The sequence below is a fragment of the Bos indicus x Bos taurus genome, chromosome 11 (assembly GCF_003369695.1).
Source record: "Bos indicus x Bos taurus breed Angus x Brahman F1 hybrid chromosome 11, Bos_hybrid_MaternalHap_v2.0, whole genome shotgun sequence".
Classification (NCBI taxonomy): domain Eukaryota; kingdom Metazoa; phylum Chordata; class Mammalia; order Artiodactyla; family Bovidae; genus Bos; species Bos indicus x Bos taurus.
This window is the reverse complement of record NC_040086.1, coordinates 95,631,371-95,655,406: the sequence shown is the minus strand read 5'-3', so window position 1 is coordinate 95,655,406 and position 24,036 is coordinate 95,631,371. Positions and strand designations below refer to the sequence as shown.

The window sequence follows — 24,036 nt, the reverse complement described above, 5'->3', positions numbered from 1 at the left end:
GAAATTCAGACTTGTTTTTTTCTTTCTTTTGCTAAGGTGCATTTTAAGGGAGACTTTCCAGATCATCTCTCAGATAGGAGAGGTATCATATCATTGCACTGCTTTCCCCTTAGTAGTAGCGTCCCCATTGATTCCCTGAAGACAGAAAGACGGGGAATAATGAGTTCCTGTTTGGGGCGGGTCCACACATCTCATGGAACTCCCTGAATTCCTGGGATGATAATTACCTTCATTTTACAGAAAATAAGAATAATGACTAACATTTACTAAGTTTATTAAGTGTCGGGTACAGTGCCGAGTGTTTTTAGAGCATCATCCCACTTGATTCTCACAGCAGTACTCTAAATTTGGAACTACTCGATGGATGGGTCAGAGAAGGGAGTGTTTTGTCCTAGGATACACAGCAGGTTAGAGCGGGCATTTGAACCAGCTCTTCCTGATTCAAGAGACTAAGCTCCTCATCGCTCATTTCTGGAAGAATTGAGGGCTTTTCTCCGTGGACGTGGAGAAAGAGGAGGAGATTCGACGGAGAAGGCCGACGTGGATTTCCAAACAACGCAACCCTAGAAGTCTCCGTGTTTTGCCAGTAAGCCAGCTGATCTCTGACCCAGGCCTTGCCTGGGGGCGGGGAAGTGGTGCGCGTGCGCACGGCGTCCCGTTCGGCCCCGCCTCCCGGGAGGGCTTCCCAGCCCGCTCTCGGCTCTGGGGCTTGCGCACTACGTCCCCAGCCAACGGCTGCTTCCCGGTCGGGGACTTCCGGTGCGCGGGGTGCGGTTCCGGGTCGTGGCGCGGCTCGGGGCAACAGGGCTGCTGCTCGGCCGGCCAGCGGCAGCGAGCGGCGGGGGTATGAGGGCGAGCCCGGAAAGCGGCTGCTGAGCCGGCCGGGAGGAGCGTCAGTCCTTGAGGATTCCGAGAGTGCGGAGCTGGGGCAGGGACCGGGGGGCGCGGGGGAGCCGGGCCCTCCCCCCAGGAACGTGTCCCAGGGCCATCCCGGCCCGTAGTGTGGCAGCAGCTTCAGGTAAAGGTTGCCCCAGCCGCTAGCTCCATCGCTCACACCCCCGCCAGCCCACCGAAGGAGCCTGGCTTCCCTCCTCACTCCTCCGCTCTCGCCGCCTCCCGGCGGACAGCCTGTCTGGCCCTTGCCCCAGTATCCAGTGAGCATCCGTTTCCTGGCCCTTTCCAGAACTGAAGGCTGTTATGAATCTGACAGCTTGGGCGTGTGATTTGGGGGAGGAGAAGCTAGTGGACTCGGTAGTATTGGGGTTTGGGGAGGGTACTGTTGACTAACAGTTTCTGGTTCTACTCGGTGTCTTAATCTTCATAACATGAAAATCAGGTTTTTAAAAGCATTGCTTGTGCATTCCCTGTCTAACGCCCCTTATCTCCATTGCCCCAAAGGAGTAAAACGGCCTTGCAGAACTGTTTTTTTTATAGGCAGAGTGCTGCTGGAACTTCGATTCAGCCTTTTGTTTATGGGAGTGGCATAGAGTCTTCTAGATCTGTTGAAGGCTGGAAAAGAAAATATCACTGTAGTTTAAACAGAAGCATTACTTTAACCAGAGACCCAAAAGTTGACTCAGAGATTGGCACAATTTTCATTCTGAATGAAATGATTTTTGAAGCCTTATCACAATCCTTGGCACTGTGCAAAAGCATCATGTTGTTGTAAACCAAAAGCAGCAAAGTTCAAAACTTCCCCAGGTGTGAACAGTCAAATGGAGACAGGTGTTTACACACATCAGTTAAAGTCAAGTCAACATTCTTACTCTGTTTTGACAAGCAGAAGGGGTGGATTCCTAATTTAAAGCGGCAGGGAAAGGAGGTACCATGTTCTATTCTTCATATTCTGTGAGTTCACACAAGATGCTCAGAAAATGCTGGAAGGGTTGTTGATGAAGGGTCGATACTTGTTTTCATCTTGTTCAATTTACACACTTGTAGGCTTGTTGGGGCCTGTGAGACTTGCTGGTGGCTCCTTTCCCATTCAGATTTATGCTCATATTTACTTTCATCTACTGTGATGCTGGAGGGTACTCAGATTCCTGGTCTGGTTTCTGATCTGGCTCCTGGCTAACTTTCCAGCTAAGCTTCAAAAGGCCTCTTACTCTGATTCTTTACTCTAGATAAGTAGGACCTGGAGTGGACTTTGTCCTTTCTTTTGTTGTTAGCACTTTCTGCCTAGATTTCTCCTTTTCTGTTTCCATCTGTTGGTGTTACCCAGGGCCCACCTGAAATTGGCCTTGCCTCAACCAGTTCAGGACAACCTCAGCTAGAAATGGTTTCTTTTCTAGAATCCTTTAAATGCTTATTATACTATGGGTTTGGCCACAAAGTTTGTTTGGGTTTTCGTACCATCTTCCAGAAAATCCTGAACGAACTTTTGGGCCAACCCAGTTGATTCCCTTAGCAAACATTATTGAGTATGGATATATTCGAGATCATCTGATGTGAACAGCTGACTCATTGCAAAAGTCCCTGATGCTGGGAAAGATTGAGGGCAGAAGGAGAAGAGAATGTCAGAGGAGGATGAGATGGCTTGGATGGCATCACTGATGCAGTGGACATGAACTTGGGCAAACTGTGGGTGATCGTGAGGGACTGAGAGGCCTGGCATGCTGCAGTTCTTAGGGTTGCAAAGAGTCAGACACAACTGGGTGACTGAAAAACAACAACATATGCCAGGTACCATGCTAGACAGTATAGGGATAAACAAGACTCGGTTCTTGCCTGCTCAGTTTAGTGAAAAAGATAAGGAAATAATTCTGACAGAGTGGTATGTACACTGGGTTGGAGTCCTTTCGGTGATTCATTGGTGGTACAGGAGGGGAAGAGGTCATCCACTTTTGAGGCATGTGCGATGACCTGATAAGGCTTCACAATGTGGGGTAAACTGAGCTTTATTATTTATTATATTGGAGAAATTATGTTAGGTTTCTCTTTTTTAATTATTTCAACTTCAATTCACTGATTAGGAGGGCTCAGGATAAATTACACACCTGGTATGAGATGGAACCAGGATCCAAACCCACGTGTGTCTTTTGCCTATATCTGTGCCTTTTATGTGTTTTTTCTTTTCTCACACCATAGCTCTCTGTATGCAAATACATATTGAAGCAACTATTCAGAGGAGAAAATATGTGTCAAAATGAATGGTGCGGATAGTTCTTTAAATGTAGAGAAGACCGTAATCTTCCAAGGCAAGATGGTAGTATGTGGGTCAGCTCAGCTTTGAATATCAGTGGACCAGACATTCTGTAGAGAATAGCCATGGACTCTGACTTCAATTCTTGGTCCCTCCTCTTAATAGCTACGTGACCTTTGGCAAGTTTCTTAATTCTTAGCATTATTTCTTTCAAGTATAGTTTGGGATAGAGACTGATACAGACTTCACAGAGTAATGTGAGCTGATACGGATAAACTGCCTGGATGTGGCAAGGTTCCCTAAGATGGTAGCTGTTAAGATGTAAAGGTGCAGTGCCTGAGGCATGGTTTTAGAGTAGTGAGTAGACCAGCCTGAATAAAGCAAGCCGTTGCTTCCTTGAGTGGGGGCGGGGGGGGGGGGTGTGTGTTAGTCCCTCAGTTGTGTATGACTCTCTGTGACCCCATGTACTGTAGTCCACCAGGCTTCTCTGTCCATGGAATTCTCCAGCAAGAATACTGGAGTGGGTTGCCTTTCCCTTCTCCAGGGCATATGCCCGACCCAGGGATCCAACATGGGTCTCCTGCATTAGCAGGTGGATTCTTTACTGTCTGAGCCACTGGGGAATACTGGGCAGTAAAGTTGGAGGGCCAGTACAGGGTCAGAGTCAGGGCTTGTATGTCAAGCAAGAGAGGTCAGTTCCAGTTTCTGCTCATAACCTTTCTTGTTAATAAATACCTTGAATATCTATGATTTATTCAGCAGTGCCAGGGAAAATGTTAGACCCAGAGACGCAAAAAGGAATATAACCAGGTCCCCACCCTGAGTGTGTTTCCTTTCCCATGGGGGAGGGGGGTGTGTGTGTGTGTGTGTGTGTGTCGTGTGCGCGCGCGCAGGTGAATTGTAGTAAAGCATTGTAGGTACTAAGATAGCAATCCCCACAAGGTACTGTGGAGCACAGAGGAAGAAGCACTGGTAATGGTAGCTCGGGAGCACTTAACTGTGTACCAGCATTATGTTAAATGCATTAACTCATTTATTCCTCTACAGGATGTGTTATAAGTATTTTGATGTTACAGATGAGGAAACTAGAGCACAGAGAGGTTAAATGAATTCCTTTAGTTTATGGAGTTGATGGAGGTGAGAGTAGAGGGGATTATCTGCTAGACTTTGGTAACTCTCCTTTTTAGAACTATGTCACATTCTTTCTTCTTTATGATGTGCATGGCTTCAAAGAAGAGTCAGCCCTTGAGCCCTAGCTTCAGTGTGCTTGTCACTGCGCTGGGCAGTAGGAATAATGGGGAATGAACACGATTGCTACAACTCAAGGAGCTCATTACCTTATCTGTCATGTTTGGTATATATATTTAAGTGGGATGTCTATTTTGCTTGTTGACTCATAACTGAAGACTTTAGAAACTGTTGCAGTTCAGTGGATTGTATGTGCTTCATCTGAGAGAATTAGCTGTAAATCTGTTACTCAGATTGTTGTTTTTCAGTCACTCAGTCGTGTCTGACTCTTTGTGACCCCATGAATGGCAGCACATCAGGCTTTCCTGTCCTTTACTATCTTTTGGAGTTTGCTCAAACTCATGTCCATGGAGTTAATGATGCCATCCAACCATGTCATCCTCTGTCACCCCCTTCTCCTCCTGCGCTCAATCTTTCCCAGCTTCAGGGTCTTTTCCAATGAGTCAGCTCTTTGCATCAGGTGGCCAAAGTATTGGAACTTCTGCATCAGTCCTTCCAATAAATATTCAGAGATGATTTCCTTTAGGATTGACTAATTTGATTTTCTTGCAGTTCAAGGGACTCACAAGAGTCTTCTCCAGCACCACAGTTCAAAAGCATCAGTTCTTTGGCACTCAGCCTTCTTTATGGTCCCTTCTCACATCCGCACTTGACTACTGGAAAAATCATAGCTTTGACTATATGAACCCTTGTCGGCAAAATGACGTCTCTACTTTTTAATATGCTATCTAGGTTTGTCATAACTTTCCTTCTAAGGAGCAAGCGCCTTTTAATTTCATGGTTGCAGTCACTATTCACAGTGATTTTAGAGCCCAAGAAAATAGAAGTCTGTCACTGTTCCCATTTTTTCCCCATCTATTTGCCATGAAGTGATGGGACTAGATGCCATGATCTTAGTTTTTTGAATGTTGAGTTTTAACTTGACCTTGTGTTTTCTGTGAGTTTGAAGTTTTTCAGAAGTTTTGACCTCAAAGATAGCACATTTCAGCTTGTGTTAAATTTAAAATAACTGAGTGCTTATAGTCATTGTTAGATGTTTTTGTGTACCTTATTTTCTTCAATCTGCATGATTCTGTGGATTTGTTAATTTAGTTCTCTCTCTTTTATTTTTCCAAATTTTTATTTGTTATTTATTTTTGGCTGAGCTGGGTGTTTGTTGCTGCACGGACTTTCTTCAGTTTCATGAGGGGGTCTCCTCTCTACTTGTGATGCTCAGGCTTCTCATTGTGGTGGCTTCTCCAGAACATGGGAGAACATGGGCTCCAGAGTGCTTGGACCCAGTAGTTGTGGCTCACGGGCCTAGTAGCTTTGTGGTATGTGGAATCTCCCTGACCAGGGATCAAACCCAGGGATCAAACCCGTGTTTCCTGCATTGGCAGGCAGATTTCAACTACTGGTCCACCAGGGAAGTCTTAGTTCTCTTTTGAACTCTGCCTCAGGAGTCTCCAAATCAGATGCCCATGATGTAACAGAAAGAGTAGGACAGACCTTGTGAACTGGAGGGCACGTGACCAGTCTAAAAGCAGCAGTCACTACTCAGCTCCAATCACTTGTCACTGTGTGAGGAAGTGAGCCCAGTGTCCCTAGATCTTCCAGTTGTTTTCAGGAGGGCTGCTGGAAGTCTGAATTTTAATGTATTTAGTTTTTAAAAATTTGCGTTAAAAAAATACCATGTAGATCAAAACACATTTGTGGGCTGTGTAGAGTCTTAGGCTGCCTGATTGTGAGTCCTGACCTACCTGCTCACTGACATTTTGGTACCCACTGTTCAAAGCAGGAGGTCCAACACAGTTGTGATCATTGATCAGAAATCGACTGGTAAATTGCTGGAGTGAGGGGGTGTTGGATTGGAGTCATACTGATACCTGGGAAAGTGGCAGGGCGAGTGCTTTTATTGTATAATCAGGCTACATGAGGGATGGGGTTTGGGTGAGATGATGGTCTTGTAGTAGTTTTGTGCCCGTAGCGCTTTAAATGCTACCAAGTCTCCCGTCTCTTTTGGTCCTCTCTATAGTACATGAAGTGAACAAGGCAGGGTGGTTATCATAACCTCTGGAGATGAAGAAATTGGTGCCCAGTGATTTACAGTTTAGTAGGAAGTGCACTTGACTGAGAGGGACTTGAATTCTGAACGCTGGTATGCCAGCGTTTTGATTTTGGTCAAGTCAAAAATCCTTGTATCTTTTTTCTCATCTGGATAATAATGAGGGAGCTCAATTGAAGTCTTGGTGAGGTCTTTTCAGGATGCTAAGCTTTCTGATTCTAATTGACATGCTTAAAGCTGCACAACTGATTACTGGCAGACCCCAGTGGAGAACAGTTCAAATCTAAAATGCTGCTTCTCTCTTGTTGGCAGGTAGGGAGCCACTGTTGAGCTTTTCCCTCTGTTCTTTGTTCATTACTTCTGGGAAAGGACCTTGACAGGCCAGGCACTCCCCACATGCATAGAGTGCTTTGTTGACTCTATATACACAAAATTGGAAGGAGGCAGAGAGACACCCAGCCTAGTGAGAGAAATATGGTCAGGGAGCTCCCAGCTCAAGAGTTTAATTTATTTTTATTTTAATACCCAGCTTCCACAAAGTGAAAATTGAAGAAATATTTGTCTTCTAGATACTTGTTTTCATTCATATTCTATCATATAAGGAAATAACATAGAATATAAAAATGAAAAAAAATTCTGAGCAGTCATTCAAAATTTATTAACTCTAGTTGGCAGCAGCCTAGGTATATTGAGGAAATAGATTTAATATAGGAAGCACAAAATTTGGACCCAAAGAATAAAACAGTTTTAAGTAATTGAAAGTGAGAAAAATGGGAGCAGCCACTTCAACAACAAAACTTAAATTCTGGAAATAGCAAGAAGGTATTAGAATAACTAGTGGAATTAAATTATGGTAATTGCTTGTGAAAGAAATTGAATATTATGTCACACTTACCTCTAAATATATGCAGTGTTACAGTCATATCCTATACTTGAGTATACTTTTATGAATATGCTTTTATTATTGATGCTGTCAAAATGGACCAAATGTGTAAAACTTAAAAAAAAAATCACATTTTAGTTCCCTGTGGACTCATTTTAAGGTACTGTATTATAAATAAGTACTGTTTCAGCAGAGAAATTGGTAGAAAATGGTTTGAAGGGATGGTTTTCTTTTTAAAACAAACTTTTTAATCTGTGCTTTAGTTGCTGACATACTGGAGGCTAACAAAGAGGAACTGAGATGCAGCCTTGAAACTTGAAGCAGAGTGAGCTGGGGCTTTGGAGTCACACTCACCTGGATGCGAATATTGGCTCTTTCGTTTATTAGCTCTGTGACCCAGGCAGTACTGCCACTCTCACATGGTACGTGGGAGGTTGCACATGAGGAGTAAGTACCTCTACCATGATACTTTTGGAGGGATGTAGGTGCCGGCATAGGAGAAGGCAATGCCAACCCACTCCAGTACTCTTGCCTGGAAAATCCCATGGACGGAGGAGCCTGGTGAGCTGCAGTCCATGGGGTTGCGAGGAGTCGGACACAACTGAACGACTTCACTTTCACTTTTCACTTTTATGCATTGGAGAAGGAAATGGCAACCCACTCCAGTGTTCTTGCCTGGAGAATCCCAGGGATGGCGGAGCCTGGTGGGCTGCCGTCTACGGGGTCACACAGAGTCGGACACGACTGAAGCGACTTAGTGGCAGCAGCAGGTACTAGCATTCAGGGGCACAAGCCATTCAGGTTAGTACAATGCAACAAGAAATGATTTTATGGAGTGGTTGTAAAGGAATGAGACTTATTTTCTTGTCTGGATCATGAAATTAGTCTTGTTAATTTCTAGTTGTGCTTTGTGAATTAACGTGCCTATGAACCAAGCACTGTTGAGAAAAGGGTCTCAGTATGCTATTTTTAGGCTATTAAATGAATTGATCTGTTAAATCACAATAAACACCTCCAGTTGTTTATATTACCTTTTAGTGTGCCCATGACTGCCTTTTGAAGTTGTTAGAGCTAGGAGTATATTATGTGTTCCCTGCCCCCATTTTACAAATGCTGAAACTGAAGCTTAGAGAAGTAAAGTGATTAAAGGTAGAGAGCTACTGATAATGGCAAAGCTGTGCTTTGAACCTTTGGTGTTTTTTTTTTTTTTTAACTGTAAATACCACAGGGCTTTTTTCGCTCTTCCATGCTGCTCTAGATTTGAATATTGGAAATGGCCCTTGTTTTGGGAGGATCATCAAGTCAGTTTAAACTTACTGCCTGTAGAAAATTGTTGTTGATTATATTGTGGGAGTGTTTGGTTACAAGTATACACTTAAGATTTGAAGTTTAAAGATTTAACAGAACTCTAATAATACTCATTGCTGGCAGAGGTTGGTAGTGAGATGACCACTCATATCACCAGTGGGAATAAAAATTGGTAAAACTTTTCTGGCAAATGCTTTGGCAGTGTTATCACAAGCCTTTAAAGTCATATATGCCTTTTGAGTTTGTAATCCCATTACTAAGAATCTTTGTTAAAGAAATAATCAGAAATGTAGAAAAGTATTCACGTTCAAAGATGTTCACTGTGGAAGTATTTATAATAGCAAAAATTAGAAACAACTGTAGTATTCAAAAAAAAGATAAGAGAAATTTTGGAAAAAGCATGATTGAAAATACTGTACAAGCATTTTAGATGTTTTAGAAGAATTTTAGTGACATATTAATATGCTCATATAATATGAAGTGAAGAAAGGATATAAAACTATGTAAAGTATGATCTCAATATCAAATATATAAAGAGAAGAAACAGGTGGTGAGATTATAGGCCTTTATGCTTTTTCAGTTTTCCAGACTATTCTCTCATAAGCATAAATTGTTTTTCACTAAAAAAAATCCTTTTAGTTTAACTTGTAATTGAAAAATACAAGTACTTTTGCACATCATTTTGAAAGTTTTCCCTAATGCAGGTGATGTGAAGTTATAAATGGATTGTATTTTCAATAAGTTAGTTTTAACCTCAGTTGTTTAATGATTAAAATATGGTTTCATCTTTTTTTTTTTTTTTTGGCTGTACCACAGTGCTTCATGCAAGGTCTTAGTTCCCTGACTAGGATGAAATCCTTGCCCTCTGCAGTGGAAGCACAGAATCTTAACCACTGGGCTGCCAGGGAAGCCCCTGGGTTTCTGTATTTTGACATAAAGGATATTGAAGTTGCCAGGCTAGCCTCCTCTTCTGCCCTAAACTATCCTGAAAGAAGAGTCACATTTGTGTTGGTAGTTCCTGTGACCCAGTGCTCCCCTCACCTCTTCAGTGGCCAGTGGGACAGCAAGCAGCCATGTGGCAGCTGTCTTTCCTAGAGGGTACATGCCTGTCTCCATAAGGCTGGTTGTTGGCATATAGAACTTTTTTTGTGAGTTGAATATTTGTATCTTGGGAAGTGCGTTTTTGGTATGGAAAATTATAAGTATGAATTTCTATTTCACTTTTAAAAATTTTGTAGGAAAAAATTAAAGATCAAAGTTTGTTTGAATTTTAATTTTTCTGATAACAGTATTCAAGATGTATGAATATTAAAATGTCATGAAGAATTGTGCCTTTTACTCTTTTCTGATTATATACTTCATCATTGAAATTGCGATAATTTCAGCATGTACAGTTAAGCATGATGTCTAGTTGTTGTTTTTTTTAATATGCATGGTAATTCTCCTAAATATAATATACAAAAGCATGCAGAAAATTTAACAGAGTATTTTAGCATATTTAAATTGGGAAAATACTAGGCAAGATGTTTCTTTTTGTAAACTGCTTCTGTCCAAAGCATTCTGTATATTATCAGAATGAAAAATGACAGCACTTTGTCATCTGTTCAGATTGATATTGCACTCTTTGCAACGACAGCTGAAAAGGCCCACAGGTGCCATAGAAAGAGGTGACCATGTTGTCATATTTCATTTCGGCCTCCCTCTGCAAAGCCATAATTACCTAATTAGGTTGTTAATTAGGAGATTAGCATTTCACTATGTTGATAGAATGCTCTTTACCGGCGTGGGGCTAGATACAGATTTGTCTACCCTAATTTATAATCTCTGCCTTTTTTGTGCTTATTTATTTGCTTAAGATCCTGATGTGGGGCAATTCAGTTTACCTGAGAAACAGTTTGTTTACAAGCTAATGAAGCTTTGATTGCTGGATTAAAGTTGCTGAGTTAAAATATGAACAGAATTAAAAGGGTGGTCACATCCCCAAAATGATAATAAAAATTCCGAGTTAGTGTAACTTGTGTTCTCATTAGCATAGGGAACAAACACATGAGGAGAACTGAAGTAGTTGGTAAGAAGTCCAAAATATAAAAAGTGTGAGATGTGATCGAGATTTACATATCCTAAACTAGGCAAAGGAAAGTAGTTGTCTTTAATGACAAATCTCTGTCATTTATACTTGAGATATAAAACATGTTAAGTATTTTTAGTGTATTTCAGAAGCTGAAGCTTAGTTGATGTAGTAGTGTTAGTCGCTCAGTCGTGTCCGACGCTTTGCGACCCCAGGGACTGTAGCCAGCTAGGCTCCTCTGTCCATGGAATTCTCCAGGCAAGAATAATGGAGTGGGGTGGCCATTTCCTTCTCCAAGTTGATGACTTCAGAACAAACATATTCAGTCTTTAGACTGCCTTAGATAGTCACCATGCAGGTTTATTTCATTTGTACCTTCTGATCGTTAGTCTGTGCTTAGAACATTCTCTTCCCTTAGTCTGTGCAGTCCTGAGTGCTTATGGAATTCGAAGTATTTCACAGTAACCTTCACTTGGTCAGCTATTTGGAGTAAGCTGTGTTTCTTTTAAGTGTGTGGACATTGTTTTTGCGTGGAGGGTAGAAGAGGGCTGGTTAAAAAAGTATCCACTTGTTTTTACTCCAGTGCATGATTTGACCGTAATGTTTGCAATTTGCATTACATGTACCTTTATCACTCTTTCCAGTTAAGGAGATTTAAGCCCTAAAACAAAACTGTTAGGAGCACTGTTCCCACTGAGGAGGTGGTAGTTTTCCTCCTTTTGATTGTGTTTGGTATTAGCTGTTTAAGTTGTAGAAAATGTGTGTGTGCTTAAGCCCTTTTCCCCCATAGTGATTATGAAAAATTGCATTTGATTGTATCTGTAATTTTCTTCAAAATAAAAAAAATTGAAAGATATTGTTATATGAAGAAAATATATGTGAAATCTTCCATGTAGTTAGTTAAGCTTTTTGCTTAATTGTAGTCATTCATTTATTCAGTCAGCCTTTGTCAAATATGTATTAGGCACTAGTCCTAAGTCTGGGAATCGAGCAATGAAGACTACAGGCACAGACCCAGTGCTTGGTGGGAATTGTAGTCCAGTAATGGAAGCCCAGCATAGTTTGAGAAGTACAACTTGTGTTAGAGTAATGAAGGGAAGGTGAGTAGGGAGTTGTACAATGCTGGACTTAATAAGGTCAGACCTTCCTAGAATAGGCAGGTGCTGTCGAAATTGAGATCTGAAGGGTGAAGGAGAAAGTGATATTTAAGGCAGGTGAAAGGAGAGAAAAAACTGTTCAAAAGCTGGAAGAATGCTGACAGTTGAGTATGGCTAGTGTAGAAAGAACAAAGGTGATAAATGGAAGATGGGGCAGCAGAGGCAGCAAGTTCAGTTATATTAAAGAGTTTGGGAAGTTATTGGGCTTCCCTGGTGGCTCAGTGGTGAAGAACTCACCTGCCAACGTAGGAGATGTGGGTTCCATCCCTGGGTCAGGAAGATGCCCTGGAGAAGGAAGTGGCACCCACTCCAGTATCCTTGCCTGAGAAATCCCATGGACACAAGGAGCCTGGCGGGCTACAGTCCACGGGGTCCCAGAGTCCGACATGACTGAAGTGACTTAGCATGCAAGCATCAAATAGAGAAGAGGTCCGTGAGCCTTATTATCCAACATGACCCCAAAATATACAGTACTAGCCATTAGTTATCTTTTTTGGTGAATTGGAGAGAATACTAGTATTTGAGTGTTACAGTTGGGCCTTGCATTGTGACAGTAGCTTTGTGAGATATGGGATAATGTCTTACTGAGGTCCAGAGGTATTGTGATTGCACAGTTTTCTCAGCTACTGTCTGGTGAATTGGGAGCACACAGAATCTTTCCAAGCCTTTGTGTCATCTGTCATGCGATGTTGTCATCCTTGTTGTGTCCCCTTCCCTTTATTTATTTCAAAATGGAGAGAATTCAGTGCCCGCCACAACCCCGGCAAAGGACCAGTAGCTCAGTAGGTTGCTGACCAAGGCATCCTATTAACCTTGTGGCTTCCAGACCCAGCTCTGGGGTGGATTAAAGCAACGTCTGGTGCTTCAGTAGGAGAAGCTGCTCAGTGCAGGTGTTCGTTTGCTTCAGCAAAGTTACAAGCGCTCTAGGCTTTAATTTCCCTCAATTAGAACTGTAGCTTGGCTACCTTCTCCCAAGGTCACCGATGTATATGGGAGTTCTCCTCCTTTCCCCAGGGGAAAAGTCTTGGCATCTCTGACTTTCGGGGGAGGAATTCGATATCTCATTGATATAATCAACTTGTATTGCAAATTGTTTTAATTTTTTATGGTTACTGTTTCCAGTACTGTTCAATTTACTGATTTGTTGGTGTGTTTGTGATGGAATCATCTGAACTAGAAGAAATTCTGGAGGGCAGCATGGATTCTAGCCTTTCTGTGTTTCTATCCCAACCCTTTTAAAATTGAGATGTAATTCATGTATCATAAAGTTTACTCTTTTAAAAGTGTACACTTTAACAGTTTATCACCCCTAAAGAAACCCCATACCCATTAGCAGTCACTCCTTCTTCCCTCCACCAACCACTGGCAACCATTAATTTACTTTGTGTCTCTATGGATTTGCCTATTCTGAACCTTTTGAACAGAAATGGAATCACACAATATGTGGCCTTTTGTGTCTGGCTTCTTTTATTTAGCATAGTTTTATTGTTCATCCATATTGTAGTATATATCAGTACTTCATTTATTTTTATTGCTGAATAATATCCCATTGTACGAAAGTACCACATTTTGCCTATCCATTCATCAGTTGATAGAGATTTGGGTTGTTTCCACTTTGGGGCTATTATGAATAATACTGCTGTGAACATTCCTGTACAAGTTTTTGTGTGAGCATATGTTTTCATTTCTATTGGTATATTACCTTGGAGTGGATTGGGTAGGCTGCAGTCCATGGGGTCGCTAGGAGTCGGACATGACTGAGCAACTTCACTTTCACTTTCATGCATTGGAGAAGGAAATGGCAACCCTCTCCAGTGTTCTTGCCTGGAGAACCCCAGGGATAGGGGAGCCTGGTGGGCTGCCGTCTCTGGGGTCGCACAGAGTCAGACACGACTGAAGCGACTTAGCAGCAGCAGCAGCATGGTAACTCTGTTTTAACTGAGAAACTGCCAAATTGTTTCCAAAGGTGGCTACACCATTTTATATTCCTACCAGCAGTGTACAAGATCTGCTGTGTTTCTGCTGCTGCTTTCTTCAGGCTCTGTTACTCTGGCCTGGGCTGTAAGCAACCCTAGGCATTCCATGAGCCCTTGTGTCTTGTTAAATGGGAAAATTTCCAGTTTAATGACAACCACTTTCATTCTACAAGCATATGTATACAAGGCCTTATATTAGGCATTAGTGACAGGAAGTCAAGTAAGGACTTCTAGTCCTTTCTTCTCAAGGACTGCACAATCCTTATTGTAACTTCTTACTAGGAAATGCAGGGAGAGGGAAAAACCAGTGAAGGAAGGAGTACAGTTGACCCTTGAACAACGTGGGTTGGAACAGCACTGCTCCACTTACATGTGGATTTTTTTTTTTTTTCCAGTAAATACAGTATGACTGGATCTGCAGTTGGTTGTATTTGTGGATGTGGAACCATGGATATGGAAGAGGGAGGGCCAACAATGGGACTTGAACATCCACAGGTTTTAGTATCTGCAGCGGTCCTGTAAACAATCCCCCAAGAATACTGAGGGGCGACTGTAACCACTTAGACGTTTGTGAGTTTCCACAGTATTGATCCTAACTTTAGAATCTATGCAAAGGTTGAGTTGATTTTTGGAGATTCTGGGGTTTCCTTTTCTTGGCTTATCCTTTAAAAACAGTCAGTCATCCTTCTGTATTTGTGGGGTATCGGTTCCCAGGACTGAGGTATTCCCTCGTCCCTGGTTCCCGGGTATTCCCAAGGATACCAGAATTCACAGATGGCTCACGTCCCTCACATGAAATGACATAGTGAAATTGCCTTGCATATCCTGGATTCTGAGTCTGTGGATTCAACCAACCAACCAAATTAAACATACAGTTGGTTGAATCTGCAGATGCCGAACCAGCATACACAGAGAGAGGAGCACTGTCTTGCTGTTGTTGGGTTTTACCCTAGGTTACTGTTCGTTTCCTCCTTGCATATTTTCCCTGGGTAAGCTCACGTCTGTGGCTTCATCTGCCATCTATATGTTGAAAAAAAATGTTAGTCGCTCAGTTATGTCTGACTCTCTGCGACCCCACGGACTGGAGTCTGCCAGGCTCCTCTGTTCATGGGATTCTCCAGGTAAGTACACTGAAGTGGGTTGCCATTTCCTCCTCCAGGGGATCTTCCTGACCCGGGGATTGAACCCAGGCCACCTGCATTGCAGGCAGATTCTTTACTCTCTGGCTCCCAGGGAAGCGTGTCTGCCAGATTTGCTCGGATCTTTCTCCTAGGCTTCAGGTTTGTCTGTCCTTTGTGCATCATTATATGTTGTCCCAGACTTGCTCAGACTTTTCTCCTGGGCTCTCAGGTTTGCATCCTGATGGATCTCTGGGTAATCCCTAGACATCTCAAGCTAATTGTGTCTGAAACTTAGTTTCTCGTTTCCCTTCTCCCTGTTAAGCTCTTCCTACTTTTGAATTCACAGTTTGATTTGTTGGTGCTATCATGCAAGCTGTAAACTTTCCCCTTCTCCTTAACCCTGCATATCCTCTCAGTCACCAAGTTCTACCAATTTTATCTCCTAAATGTATATTTTTAACTACTTCTTAAATTCATAGGCCCGTTTTTCACTGCCTTACTTTGGATTTCATCATCTCTTCCCTGAGCTTTAGTCACAGCTTCATAACTAATCTTGTGTCTTGTCCATCAGGTTAATCTTCTATGCAGCTGCCTGAGCAGTCTCTCTGAAATGCTAATCTAATCAGCAACTTTGAACTCCATGTAGTTCTCATTGCTAACTACAAGTTCTGTTTGTTATTTTAGTGCCTTGTCTCTTTGACCTTTCTTCCAGCCGTTCAACTTGTCATCTTTGAGGATTCAGTTTAGACCAGGGAATAATAGCAATGATAATAGTAAACATTTGTATAGTACTTCCCATGGGCCAGGTGCTGCTATACACACGTTCAGTTCAGTTCAGTTCAGTTGCTCAGTCGTGTCCGACTCTTTGTGACCCCACGAACCGCAGCATGCCAGGCCTCCCTGTCCATCACCAACTCCTGGAGTTCACCCAAACCCATGTCCATTGAGTCAGTGATGCCATCCAACCATCTCATCCTCTGTCATCCCCTTTTCCTCCTGCCGTCAATGTTTCTTTTAGTCCTCACAACAATCCTATGAGATAGGCACCAAAATTGTTCCCGTTGGTAGATGAGGAAGTGAAGGCACAGACATTGTTAATTTCCCTAGGTCCCACAGTGGCTGAGTCCACATTTGAACCCAGGCAGTCTAGTCTGATGCTGTTAGTCTCTTACATGTACCTTTTCTCAACTTCGCGCGTTCCCTCCATTCCCACGACTCCAAAGATTAGTTATCCTCTCCCTGCTTCTGCCATGGCCTGTGCATTGTTGTTCAGTGACTAAGTGGTGTTGAGTCTTTGCGACCCTATGGACTGCAGCACACCAGGCTTCCTGTCCTTCACTATCTCCTGGAGTTTGCTCAAACTCATGTCCACCGAGTCAATGATGCTGTGCATGGCCTGATGTTCATCTGCAGTTCATAGGGCAGATCCAGAGCATATTTTATTTTGAAGAGTTTTGATCAAGAAGCCAGCATGATAGACTATTTAATTGCCAGCTCCCTCTCACGCCTATTCTTAAGGTGACTAAATTGGAAGTCATCACTTCTGTTATCGTGATCTTAGTCATTTCTATGAAGCCTATTTGAGTATCCAGTTTCATTTAGATATTGTTCCTTTGTGTTTCCGTGATACTTTGTTATATAGAATCCTCTAGTATTACTCTCATCCTTTATTGTGACCATTTACATACTTTTCTCCCTTGCTTGACTATAAGCCTCTTGGGGATAGGGACTATGCCTTACTACTTTATGCTCCTAATTTCCCAGCATGTAGTAGGTGTTCACTCTTGCTGAATTTCTTGAGTGAACAGGTAAATTTGACCCATATATAGATGAGTGAGGGAAGAGGATTAGGAGTGTGATGAAATGGACTTAAACTGGAAATTCAGGGCAGCATACAGTAGCTATTCAGAGCGAGGATTGTGAAGCCAGGCGACCTAGGTTTTATCTTGACTCTCCTCACACTAGTTATGGGACCTTGGGCAAGTCTGTGCCTGCAGTTTACTGATGTTGAAAACAAATAGTAATGGAATCCACCTCTAGTAGTTTTGACAGTGATATATGTGCTTGCTAAATAAGCAGCCTTCTAGAGTCCAGAGAATTGCTTTACTTAAACTATATCTTGTGAAACCCTTGCACCTTAGCTGTGTAATAGTGAAGCCAGGCCTGCCGCTCTTGTCCTCGAGCTTGATCCTTCTGGGGATGGTGGGGTTTTTTTTTGTATTTTTTAAAAGGTAATCTAAAAGGATATAAAAAATACCTGGCCAAATTAGTACAGTTTTATTAATAGCAGTAATTGTTGTGGTTCAGTCTCTCAGTTGTGTCCAACTTTTTGCGAACCCATGGACTGCAGCTTATCAGGTCTCCCTGTGCTTCACCAGCTCACGGATCTTGCCCAAACTCATGTCCATTGAGTCAGTGATGCCATCCAACCATCTCATCCTCTGTCGTTTCCTTCTTCTCCTGCCTTCAGTGTTTCCCAGCATCAGGGTCTTTTCTAAGGAGTCAACTCTTTGCATCAGGTGACCGAACTGTTGGAGCTTCAGCTTCAGCATCAGTCCTTCCAATGAATGTTCAGGGTTGATTTCCTTTAGAATTGACTGGTTTGATCTCCTACAGTAGTAACAGTTACCATTTATTGAAGTTTACCATTCAGATGAAAGTACAAAGCACCCTTCAAAGTCACAGAAAAATAGTTTGGGGATATCTGCTAGTATATTTTATGCTGTCCCTCGTTTATTAGGAGTTGAGTAAATGAATTTAGTAGTTGACAGCTTATTTTCCCTCCAGACAAATGTGGCTGAAACAGGAAAAGTCAATAATTTTGCATTTTGGATTTGAATAGAGTAAGTACCTGTTAGTATCCCTATGAGGTGGATGAATAGAACATAGATTATGGACATTTCACTGGTGAGGAAAGAGAGGCAGAGATGCCTAACTCACTTGAAGTCAATCCATAACTAGTCCTTGGGCAGGCAGTAACCTGGAATTCCAGATGTGTTTACTAACATGAACTCTTATAGTTCTAGGAACCAGTTTCCATACATAGTAACATTTTTTAAAAAAGATAGTGCTTACTCAAATTAGTCAGTTTGGTGTACCTTTGAGAGGGTTTGCTGCCAAAGCATTGATGCTATTAAAATCTTTGTCGAAAAAGGAATTCCTTGTACCTCTATCCTTAGAGTCTGAACCATGGCACAGCGATATACGGAAGATATGCAGTGAGGGAAAACAGCACAAAGCGAAAGCATACAAAACATTTTCCTTGAACTTTAGGTAAACTCCCAGTTACACCCTCCTCCTCTACTTTGTAACTGGATAGAATTTGAGAGCTGAAAAGGCCGTTTTTACAGTTCAGCCTCCCCACTGAACAGATGAAAATAATAGACTAATGTGTGAAACTGGCTTAAAGAGTTTTAAAGAAATAACTTGTCCAAGGCCATGTAATTAGGTCCCTGGTAATTAGGGAATTGGAATTCAGGTTTCCTGAGTAATGCTTACAATAAACTATGTTGCTTCCCTCAATTGATGATGTGGTTAACCTGAGAGCCAGGTAAGTGGAAACATAACGATTGAATTCTACTTGGTTAAGCAAACTGCAGATATTGAGGAGACAATAAAAGGAAAATAAATCCTAGACTGTAGCAGGAGACCTATCTACTGAACCAGCACCATGGATAAGGGGCCCTTTTTTTTTTTTTTTAAATCATGGTGCAACCCTTTGGGAACAAGAAAGATTTGTTTGTTTATTCCACACTGAGCCCTTACTGGGTGCCAGCCACTTTCTACTAGAAACTGGCAGCGCAGTGATGAATAAGACAGTCAGTGTGCATAAGGAGCTGAGAGTTTAGAAGAGAAAACCAACATGTAAACAGGTTATGATTATTTTTTAATTTATTGGCGGTGGTGGGTCTTTGTTGCTACACTCGGGCTTTCTCTAGTCGTAAGCAGAGGCTACCCTTCGTTGCAGGATGCAGGGCGTTTCATTGTGGTGGCTTCTCCTGCTGCAGAGCACAGGCTCTAAGCACGAGGGCTTCAGTAGCTGCCGCAGTGGTTGTGGCACACGGGCTTGGTTGCTCCATGGCATGTGGGATCTCCTTGGGCGGGGGATCGAACCAGTGTCCCTTGCATTGCAAGGTGGATTCTTAACCACTGGACCACAAGGGAAGCCCCAACAGATTATTATTTTTTTTAAAAATGTGATTGGTTCATTTGTTCATGCATTCATTCATTATTCCTTAATATAGTAGCCAGAGAGATACGTTTAGACTGTGAGCTAGATCGTATCACTGCTCACAGTCCTCTGGTGATTCTCCATTTTAACTGCATTAAGAGCAGAGTTCGTAGAATTGCCTGCAAGGCTCTACTTAGTTTGCCCAACTCTTCAGACTTTATCTTCTCCTACTTGCTCCCTTGCTGGACTAGTTGATCCTTCTTCAACAATGCCAGACATACTCACCCTGCTTGGCAGCACGCTTCCCTCAGAAATCCACATGGCTTGTTCTCTTATCTCCTTCAGGGGTTAACTCAAATGTCACCTTCTCTGTGAAGCATTCCTTGGCTACTTTATTTACGGTTGCAACCGTGGCTCCATCCACGTGGGATGCCCTGGCTCTCTGTGCATCTTTTCTCTGTAGCATTTCTCACTTATTGTGTAATTTAATTCTCTATTTTGTTTCTCACCTTCATTAGAATGTGAACTCCATGAGGGCAGGACTTTGTCTGCTTTGGTTTCTGCTGTACTCTGCATCTAGAACATGCCTGACACTCAGGAGGCATTCAGTAAATGTTGAATGAATAAATTCAACGAACAGCACCTCCAACTAACAGGTAGTGTGCTGGGTTAATTATTTGGTAGAAGTAGTGACGAAGTGTAGTGCAGTGGGACCATGTGGGAGGAGCCTGCCTGGTCTGTGGGATTCTTTAGGGAGGTTTCCTTGGAGAACTGACCGTTGAGCTGGATTTAGAAGAATGAATAGGAGGAGGGCAGGTGAAGTATAGGCAGTCTTCAGATCAAGTTATAAGTTTGGAGGAAAGCAACTTATCTTTCTTGGAGTAATTCAAGCTTTGGTCCTCCTTGGGGTAGGATAAAATTTCAGAAACCAGAAACTAGGAGTTGTACTTCTTTCTGTACCTTCAAAGGTGTGAGCATAGATTTTAGTAGCAAAGTTGTATATATATATTAGTATAGTATTAGTATATGTATTAGTCTTGGTATTACTGAAACCATTCTGAGGGGGTTAGGGATTACTACAGATTTAGTGGCTTCAAACAACATGTCAATGTAAACCTTCTCAACGTCAGCATTATTAATATTGACATTTGCGGAGGTATAATACTTTGTTGAGGGTACTGTCCTGGGCATTGTGTGATGTTTAGCAGCATACTTGGCATCTACCTACTAGATGCTAATAGCACCCACCCCCAGTGTGACAACCAGAAATGTCCGTAGATCTTTGCTCTGAGGAGCAAAATTGCCTTCCAGTTGAGAACCACCACATTAGAACCACTGCATTACAGTTGGTGAGAGTCCAGGGATTTCTATCTTCAGTAACTACAAGTGATTGAGGGAGAGAGATTTATACCTTAATAGAGTAACCACATTTCTGAATCTAGAATTGAATCAGAGACTTCCTTAAACATGATATTCACATAGCTAACTGTATTGAAGGTAGAAATAAAGTGTTTTCAAAACAGTTTGGACCCTGGAGATTGGAGAAGGGTTCATACAAGATTAAATATTTGAGTTGGACTTAGAAGAAAGTTTGTATGGGAAGATAAGGGCACATCTCACACAAAGGAAGTATCATTACTGAAGGCAGGACTGTGTTCAGAATAGTCCTGGGAGTTGCATGCTAGGAAGAAAGGGCAGATGAATGAAACTGGGTTGTAAAGAGCCTTAAATGCTGTATGTGAAGGTAAAGGGGTTTAGGATGTTTTCCTGCCCTATATATTTTCATTTCTATTGTTGCATAACAAATTACCACAAACTTAGCAGCTTAAAACAACACAAATTTATTGTCTCTCAGTGTGTCAGGAGTCATGGCTTCAGCTGGGTTTCCTCATTTTTCCTTTTCCTTTTTTTTGGCCATACCAGGCAGTTGTGAGATTTCAGTTCCCTGATGAGGGATTGAACCTGAGTTCTCAGCAGTAGAATCATGGAGTCCTAACCTGTGGATCACCAGGGAGTTCCCTCAGCTGGGGTTTCTGCTGAGAATCTCAAAGGGATGAAATTAACTTGTCAGTGAATTCCAGCATAAGGTCCTCATTTCCTTGTTACCCTTGGCTGCGAGCACTCTCAGCCCCTAGAGGCTGCTCTCAGATTCTTGCCTTGCCTATTTCCATAACGTGGCTGTTTGCTTTTTCAGTGCTGGCAGGGAAATCTCCAAATTCAAATCTCTGTCCTCAGTTGCTTAGTGTGAAGTCTTAGCTAACAGAAAGTACTCAAGGGAATGACTCTTCCATCACCTATGTGGTACTTTGTTGGCTGGAAGCAAGTCAGGTTCCACTCAGACTCAAGGGGAGCGAATAACACAAAGGCCTAGATATCAAGAGAAGAATTTCTGGAGCCATCTTAAAATTGTGACTGCCAGGTGCAATTTCAGCTCCACGAAAGCAGTGGTCAAGTCTTTTCAAAGTTTTTGCTCAACGTTGTATTTCTGATGCCTGGCATATAGTAAGTGCTTAATAAATATTTGTTGAATGAATGACATCAATGAAGGAATATTTGGTAGTGGTTGAATGTTACTTATGGTTTCAGTTCTTATATTGGTAATTTTGTATTGAGAAGCAGTCTAGTTTCTTTGGCATTATTCATTTCTTTTGGTAAAATTGTAAATAATTTTTACCTGGAATCTTTTTTTTCTTAAATCTGGAATAAAACCTAAAATTGTTTGTTTATTATCACAAGTGTCAATCCAGTCTCTTATCTCAGAGAGACAACACTCATTGGAAAAATAATTGAGGGCTACATTGCACCAAACTAGCAGATTCCTTGTAACAGCCAGAAACGTTGGCAGCTTTGGAGTTTTGGAGGTGGTGGGTGGGTAGGTTGTCTGAAGTTTCACAGCTATTGCTAATAACAATAATTTCAAATAACTAATAAACAGATTTCAAAAACTCTTTGAAAATACTGATTGTTTTATAATAGCTTTATTATAATAGAAATTTTTGTCTAACTTGTGCTTAGAACTTCATGTATAGATTGGTGTTATTATTAATTACGGTTGTTCTTCATACTTGTCATAGGAAACATTTTGAGCAAAATTTAGATCTTGAATTACCCGTTGATAAAGGACCATTTTATCTTCAGACAATCAGATATTTCTGACACCAGAGTCTGTGTTCAAAATGAGATGTTGAGAATCTCAATATGTGCCAGTTGGTCCTAGAAGCTATAAAGTAAGCATGGCACGTCTTCCAGGGCTATCTGTTTTAGTGATTACATTCAAAGGTAAAATATTTTTTTCTCTGAAGACATACAGGTGCAGTATATTATAGGCTAGAATGGAAAATATGAATGAACTTTAAAAATAAATTTCTTACAGCATGTTGCTTTAGGTGGCTCCCTCTAGGTTCTCTCTTACCTTGATTTATGGTTACTCTCCTCTGCCCTTCAGGTGTATCCGTGGACAAGTTTGAGAGGCACAGTACTGTACCAGGCTCCTTTTACCTGGATCTTGGCAGATGGTAAGGTTCAGAGACATTTCAGGTGGATGTTAGTGGTACAAGGAAAGGAAAATCCAGGGTCAGGGTCCCTTCGTCCACAGGAGATACTTGATAGGAGAGGAGACCTGGTGTCCTGGTAGGTTGGTGAGGGTCTCACTGTTCGCACATGACCTCAGGCACTCATGGTGGGGGTAGTATCAGAGTAGCTGGGATGACTGACAGCTGAGCCTCTCTGCATTTGGTCTTTTATCCTGAACCTCTTCTTGTGATTCACATGGTCCAAAGAAGGCTGCAGTGGAAACTGCAGAGTCTCCTAAGACCGAGATTCAGAAATCCCCCATTAACTACATTCTGTTGGTCAAAGCAAATGATAAGTGAGCCCATTGACAGAAGGAGCTGAAAAGACTCAAAAATCTACTCTGTGACCTTGGGCAAGTTGCTTAATGCCTTTACGCCTTAATTTTTTTTATAATCTATGAAATGAGGATAATATTAATACTTACCTCCTGGGTGGTAGTAAGGATGAACTGTGTGATTACTTGAAAAGTACAGGTGAGAGTGAGAAGCTCAGTAATTGTCATCTATTACTGTTCTCCTTATGTTTTTGCCTAATAAAAGCCTTAAATCCCACCTTCATCCTTCCTGAAGCCTTCTGTAACCTTCTTGTCTCTTGGAAAACATACTGTCTTGGTGTCTTATTTGCTGGTTAGCATATTGCCTTATGTTACTGTTACGTGTGTGCACAACATGGCTCATGTGCGGAAGCTTGCAAGCCTCTGGAGGGTGCAGGTCAGTGTTCATATGATTTTTTGTATGAGTCCCAGTGCCTAGTTCCCATGATGTTTAGTGAATGAATACCATATTACTCAGAAGAAGATACAAGCATTTCTTTTCTGTTGTTGTAATTTAGTAAGTACTTTTAGTCAAAGTGTAGATATAAAAATGTGAAGGGAAAAATTAAACTCTCCAGTTGTCAGGTCTCACTGTTTACTGTTTAATTAAATTAGGCATATTCACATGGGGAAGATTTTAATCTCCTGAGGAGGGGAAAGGCTCAACTTTGTTCTTCTAAAAAAAAGTAAGTGAAGATTTAATTTAGATTTAAATCGGAGAGAGTTGGAAAAAGATATAAAATCAATAAAGTACATTTGTTTTAATGGTCATTTCACTTATTTTAGAATTTCAGGACTTATGAATTCTGAACTTTAACAAGATGAAAGAATTTTGAAATCTTAGTAAAAAGCAGGGTCTGTCAGTTTTTATAAAAGGAAAACTTTGTACCTAATAAAAAGCCTTTTGTTTTTCTAACTTGTGATCATTTCTGGTTGTGGAAAATATATGTGAGTGCCTCTATACCATTCCTAAGGAATCTTGTGTAGGAATTAGATTCAGCTTGCCTGATGGTAATAGCATGAAGTCGGGGT

At 41.7% G+C, this 24,036-nt stretch overlaps 1 protein-coding gene across 7 annotated transcripts in view; it reads left to right on the top strand.

Moving 5' to 3' along the window:
• The first annotated feature begins 758 nt into the window (after positions 1–758).
• The window catches only part of MAPKAP1 (mitogen-activated protein kinase associated protein 1), a 233,883-nt gene continuing 210,605 nt past the window's right edge, over positions 759–24,036 (top strand). For 2 of the 7 annotated variants that reach the window (XM_027556277.1, XM_027556273.1), the window contains exons 1-2: positions 762–1,018; positions 22,564–22,633. The gene's annotated coding sequence lies outside the window, so the exon portion shown is untranslated. Of the gene's footprint in view, positions 1,019–1,043; positions 1,155–7,580; positions 7,765–22,563; positions 22,634–24,036 lie in introns of those variants that run through there. The other 5 variants (XM_027556279.1, XM_027556274.1, XM_027556275.1 and 2 more) reach the window with 5 other exon arrangements.